Here is a 6607-nt window from a genome sequence, read left to right on the forward strand (position 1 = left end):
ACCTTAAGTACGCGGGTTTTCGCATTTCACACCGATTTAAATACAGCTGCCGTGATTGGATCCCGAGACCTCGTGATTAGCAGCCGAACCCAATAAAAGCTAAGCAGCTATGGAGGGGAAGGAATGTTGGCAGTAGGAGGAAGGTGACAGCCGGCACGTGAGACAATTTGTTCCCATCCTCATTGCGCGAGAATGGGTACACTCTAAAAACTAAGGGAGTGCCGGGCACTCTCTTTGAGGGAGTAGCTGCTCGTCCCATATTTCACTCTCTTTTCGAGAGTAGATCGACCCTCTTTGAGAGAGAGTGGGTCAACTCCTCCTGACAGAGTTTTGTTACTCCACCGCAAGGGATTGCTAGTACTCTTCCGCAGAGTGATAATACTCTTCCCACAGGGAGTGCTAATACTCTCCCCGCAGGGTTAATAGTACACCGCCAGACCGAGTACTTCTACTCCCCCAAACAGAGTGCTTGTACTCCTTCAGAGCAGAGTGCTGGTACTCTTCTCAATACCCTCTTAGCCAAGTCCTGGTCACGCATGCAGGCAGGAAATCAGATCAAATTAGGGCCGCTGATATACTGTTATTTTTCCTTCTAAAGTTTTTTGCGTGACTCGGCGTGAATGACCTACATAAGGCAGGCTTGTTGCGAAAATAAACTTAGTTGTGAGTGGCGCCCGTCTTGTCGTTTGTGTTCTTCTTCCTAAGTCCTGGTCTTCTGCGCCTTGCCTTTACCTACTTCAATACTGTTCCCTAGGCGGCTCCTCAGAGACACTGGCCCGATTCCAAGCGGCCTTCAGAATAGGCGTGAGCAAAGTTATGCAGGATTTTAAAGTCATTTTTTCCTGGCTATTTGCTGCCTACCGTGAGGCGTGACTGCCCGCGAAACACAGAACCTCTTAAAAACTTCTTGAAACGGCTACAAACGGCTATAGACGTCTTGGTCTATGATAAGACTGAAAATAGAATTTCTTCTAAACATAACCTCAGCACTTGGAATATGCTAGTATATATTCTATCTGCGGCAAAACCCACTACTGGTGCCACTAGAGTCTGTTTTGGTAAACACATTCAGAATGTCTAACTCAAGAACTTTTCTAGATCTTTTTGTCTAAAAGTGCATAAAATGCCAAACGACGTGTTAAAAGTGCGGTTACCGTCGGCCGTCGGCGTTAGCGAATAAAAGACGCCACAGACAAATCGAACCCGTTGGAAGCAACATAAGTTAATTGGCTTTGATATTAAATAATTTCACACCAGAACTTCAACAATCAAGGGCGTGTTATTGTTTTCCATGCGGGGCGCGCACACGACGCCTGGAAGCCATTCTATGCTCGCGCAGCAGCGAAACTCCGGCGTTGCACAGCGGTGTCACAGAGCCACAGCGCTGCGATCACTTCGGGGACACAATCCAAATTTGTCGGACATCTCATTCTGTGCTGGAAACACTGGGAGGCAGGAAGTTTGAAAAATCGGCCATTGCCGCCCGCAATGTCTCGGTCGTGGGCTGGTCGTGGGTTCGTTATTCCAGTTGTGCGTCATTCTAAGCCGTTCTGTACATTTATACTGGATATTAATTGGAGTCATTTAGCTGTGCTGATGCTGTTTGCCGTGTGTTTTGCATCAGTGCTTCGTGACATCGGCTGCATTGCGTGTTTTCGCCGACGGCTTACTACCACAATGGCGGGATCTGCGTTCGCCGCCTTCGTGTCTCGGTGCGTCTTTGTACGTCGCACGTTCGGATAACACTTTTTCCGGTAAGTGAAATACATAGCACTTCGTTTTTCGTCAACAATGTGAATATTTTTAGGTGTTACCCGCGACAGTTCTTGATATATGGGCTCTTCTGCCCTGCGAGTTTTCGTCATTACTTTTATACGAGGGTCTGCTTGTGTTCAGCCGTTCAGCACTACCGCGCTCCACGACTTCCGCAACACCAGTCAGAACTTTGCCCTGCTTGTTAGTCTTTGTGGTTAACGTAGCACGAACCAACCGAAAGGAGTGCATTCGAAGGCGACGCGATGGTTGTAATCCTGAACCAGACTGAACTCACCCTATTTTGTACCCTTTTGTTCTTGCGTGTGCGTGCGTGTGTGTCAGTGACTGTGCAGTTTGTAGCGTTCCCACTTTATAGCAAAACAAAAATATAGCTGCAATGTTTACTTCATCTATACAATTCCAAATTAAATCGTCTGCTGATGTACAAATTTCACTTGTGTTTTGTTCTAAGTAAGCAGCAAAACCTTTAACCTAGTAGGTGCTTCATCTGGGAGTGAAAACACGACAACTTGGCATTTATTATTGAATGACTGTGACTGGGTCACCTTAGTTGTAATTGCAAATCTGCCTTTCAACTGACTTGATGCTATCTTATTTTGTTTATTTCACTTTATAGACGGCTGGACATCCTTATTGTACCTTGGCGCTAGCTGGATGACGGGACCTCATCATGATCAGTGTAAGCCAATGTACTGTACCCTCTCTGGTCCTCCCAGTGCTTTTTATATGGGTTAAGGCCAGGGAGTGCTTCGTGGTAAAATAGCTAGTTGGTGTCTCACAAACGGGCATTTTTTTTGCACTGGTCCATTATAAGCTGCCGCTATTATAACCAATTTCTCAGTGCCAGTGTACATACACAGTTCTACTAACAATTAGTTTCCCTAAGCCTTACAAAATGTACCTGTAGGTAGTCATTGCTATGTAAGAACTCAAAAATTAACTCTGCTGTGTCATACAAGTATACCATACATGAGTAAAAATTTGCTACAACAGTGTACATTACACCTTGCTTCCCTAATGCACGAATGTATTCAAGCCAGTATTTGATTAGTTTGGTATTCTAAATGTTTTCTGTGTGATTTAGTTTCTTTACAGGAATTTACCGTACAGCATCAGCAAGCAGTCTAATTTAAGATTTATGTGTGCTGTAAAAGGTGCGCTTTGCCACTAGAATTGATAAAACATGGGCCGAGGATTCCATACAAGGACAAACTTCAATTTCGCTCTACCACCATCAGCACTTGGCTGGCGCTTGCAAAATGAATCGTCAGGTAGCTTGTGCCAGACTGTTTTTTAACCTTATTGTAAGGAGATCACAAAGTGATGAGTGGAGGCGCCTGCGTCTGAGATGTAGATTGCGATGCAAGATATGTGCGTGTAGAACAGGCATGATGCTCAGGGTTCCAGCAGTTTGCAGAGGCGCTTTTAAAATTTTGTCATAACTGCAATTTTACCTGTGCTGTTTTTTATCACCTATTTCAATAATATCATTGGAGGTGTTATCAGAATTTGGCAATCTATTTGCCCTAGCCCATTAGCCTGCCACATTTGCCTTTTCACTAGGTGGGAAATTATTCAGCATGGACCATTACTTGAATACACCTTTTTGTGTGCAGTGGCTTCTCAATTGCGAGTCAACATAGATTCTCAGAATTACCCGAGGCTATAGATGCACTGATGAATTTGCTACCTATATGAATCACTTTGCACTTTCTTGCGCAAACAGCATGTTAACACTTCCAAGACAGTGGGCAATGTTATCGTTTGATCAATCACATCGTGAGATACTTTCAATTTTGTGTGACGCATCATCCAAGGTGTTGCATCATTTGTGTGAGGTATTGCCCTAAACCAATTAGGGTCACATGAAAATATATCAACAAAGTGATTGATCCAGCTAGGAGTGTTGCCTTGGAACACTACTTTATCACGAGTCCTCCTTTGCATGCTACCTGCTTACTCTGTACTGTGTCATGTTTAAGTTTGAAAAGAAGGCAACAGCTAGGCAGTGCAAAATGTCAAACTTGCTTTTAGTTTAACAATATAAAATGCTATTTAACCTTTTAATTAAGTTAGTACATCATTTACCTGCAGAGTGAATTACTGTATTAAGCTGATTATATTTTGCAGGAAGCTTCTCAGACTTGTTTGACAGGTTGGTAGGTGGCTTTTTAGCCACAAAACACTATATAATAATTTAAAGGCTGACTCTGCTATGCAACTTAATGACTATATGGCAGGAACAAGGTCTCCAAGTTGTGGCGCTGGCTAACACTCCCAGGGTTCTACTAGGACACATAAATACCCAAGAAAGTGGATGGGAAAACGACGCCGCTGTAGCTTAATTGGTAGAGCATAGCACGCGAAATGCGAAGGTTGTGGTTTCGGTTACCACCTGCTGCAAGGTGTTCTTTCATCCACTTTAATTTCCATTAATTTATCGTTTATTTCATTTATTAAGCACAAGTAATTTCCCCTATGTTGTCCTTGGTGTCAGTGTTTGTTGGCTTCTTATGATAGGAAATGTACTAGTCATTTTAACATCATCGCATACATACCTTAAGATACCCATAATTTAAGAGAAAGGAGTGCTTAAATTTATTTTTAATGTGAGCAAACTTCTTACTTAGCACATATTACTAATTGAAGTGCCAATTTCAATATTCCCATTTCCTCCCTCGCCTTCTTTTTCCTCTTCCGTGCAGGTATTGCTTGCCTATGTCTACAAGAACCGTCACGTGTGGTCTGTAACAGCAAGCTTTTGTGGGCAGCAAGTGCTCTCCTACGAAGGCTGGCCTACTCTGGCAGCGGCGGCAAATCATCTTCAAGATTTATCCATAATCACCTTTGCTGCTATTTGTCACTCTTGTTGATTACACTTTCTGCGTCTTTTCTAATTTATTAGGTAATAAAGTATGAGTATGTGACATGGTGTGAAGTTGATGTCTTGCTGCATTTTCGCTTGCAATCATCTTTTATGCATGAAAAGCTCATCGTACAGTTTATGAAACAAAAATAACAGCATATTATGATTTATCTTTCAGTTCTGGTAACATGCAACGTACAAGGAATTCACTAATGGATGATATGCCGAAGAACTGGCCATTATTTCTGCGTGATGCTGTGCAAGCATGTGGCGTTACTTACAAGAGGCACCCACAAAGTAAGTTACAATTTACTTTTAAATGAAGCATGCACATCAGAAAATATATATTTATATTGCTAGTTAGAGTGGTTTGCAGAGTATTTTTCCAGATGTGTGCTATCCTTTATTTCTTAACTCATTGCAGCACAGTGTTCTGTTTCGTATACTGGTGTAATGCTATTGTGCCCCCTGTAGCTGAAACCAGGATGTAATTTTTGCCTGAACTGCAGCATCACTGACAATTTTTCTTTGCTAGAAGCTATTTCAATTTGGTGTTGACCCAGCAGGGCGAAGTTTTGTCAATAATGACATGCTTTACGCAGAGATGTTCTTGTTTAGGTCAATGGGTGAACATTGGAATGATATCATCATACAATACAGATCTTGTTTTATTTGCAAAATAATTCTGACAGGCGGCATTCAATTGATTGGTCTAATTAAAAAGCACTAATTGACCAATGAGGTTGTACTACACTATTACCATGGTTCACATCTGGAAAAACTACCTGTGCATCACTCTATCCGACAATATAAACTTTTTTTTTTCTGATGTCCATGCCTCGTTTAAAATAAATTGTAACTGTGGGCAAACGTCGTGTTACTGTAACAGCTCCTGCAAAAATTTGAAGGAATGTCTAATAAAAGTCTTCAGTTGTTCTCGTCAAGCTGTCCATTAGCCAACTTCTAGCGTAACGTTAGCAGGACTTACTGAAGTACTTCTAGACGTCCATGGCTACAAAATGTCTTGATCAAGACAGCTACTAGGCTTTTGAATTAGCCGTTCAAGACATCTTTTAGACATCAAATAGCTGCTTGTGTGTTTCGTGGGTGCTCTGAAGCGGCCTATGCGTATGCTTCACGAACGCCACTGAGGAGAAGTAAAAAGCGAATTAGCACTTAATCTGCAAATATCTTCGCAAATTTCACAATCAGGAGTCACACAATCTAATTAGAACACAATTGTCAAGGGAATCGCATACTTATCAAGAATCACAATGCTCTGTACATCATGTGAATTCGAACCCGCGTACACTCGCATTTGTACGCTTCAAAACACACATCATAACCATTACACCACAGCGCCGCCACGCCCAGTCGTGTTCTTTTAGAGGTTATATATATACCAAACGTATTTGATGAATCGGCTGTGGTGGGTGGGGTTTCTCTGCAGTGTGCTGTGCTGTTGGGTACTGGAATACGTGTGCGGTTGCATCATTTCCATTCCTTGCTACGACTAACGAAGGAAGACAACGTAGACGACAACGTGAGAACTATTCACGGTTTGTCGTCACCGCAGGAAAATAACAAATGTGCCGTTCAGCTCATGATCGAGTGCTTCTCCAGTCCGTGTTCTCCAAAATACGCGGATACAAAGTATTGCGCCAACCATCCACGTATGTGAATTTAATTCGCGCGTATACTGGTGAGCAACTGCGACGCCAGTACCAGGCATTTCGACGTGCCTCACGCTGCCGTGTAGGCGTTCTTTTCAACTGCATTAGTTTAGAGTTTGGTTCAGTCCGCTGTGAGCTGTTGTCCTGCATTAGCAGCGGATCGTTAGCGTTTTGAAGCGCATGCATTCCAGCATTTGGAGACTGCTTATGCCGATAGCCGCGTCAAATGCATTGGCACGCATGTTTAAATGACTAATGTGTCCACTTGTTACGCGTGCACTGCTCGTATCCT

The 6607-nt window shown here is 42.8% G+C and overlaps 1 long non-coding RNA gene across 1 annotated transcript; it reads left to right on the top strand.

Moving 5' to 3' along the window:
- The first annotated feature begins 1424 nt into the window (after positions 1 to 1424).
- LOC129382796 (uncharacterized) lies at positions 1425 to 4703 on the top strand. Its single transcript, XR_008610831.2, has 3 exons — positions 1425 to 1754; positions 2393 to 2455; positions 4482 to 4703. It is a non-coding gene; the product is annotated as an uncharacterized lncRNA (long non-coding RNA).
- Positions 4704 to 6607: the final 1904 nt, after the last annotated feature.

This window comes from Dermacentor andersoni, chromosome 6 (genome assembly GCF_023375885.2).
Source record: "Dermacentor andersoni chromosome 6, qqDerAnde1_hic_scaffold, whole genome shotgun sequence".
In the NCBI taxonomy this organism is placed as follows: domain Eukaryota; kingdom Metazoa; phylum Arthropoda; class Arachnida; order Ixodida; family Ixodidae; genus Dermacentor; species Dermacentor andersoni.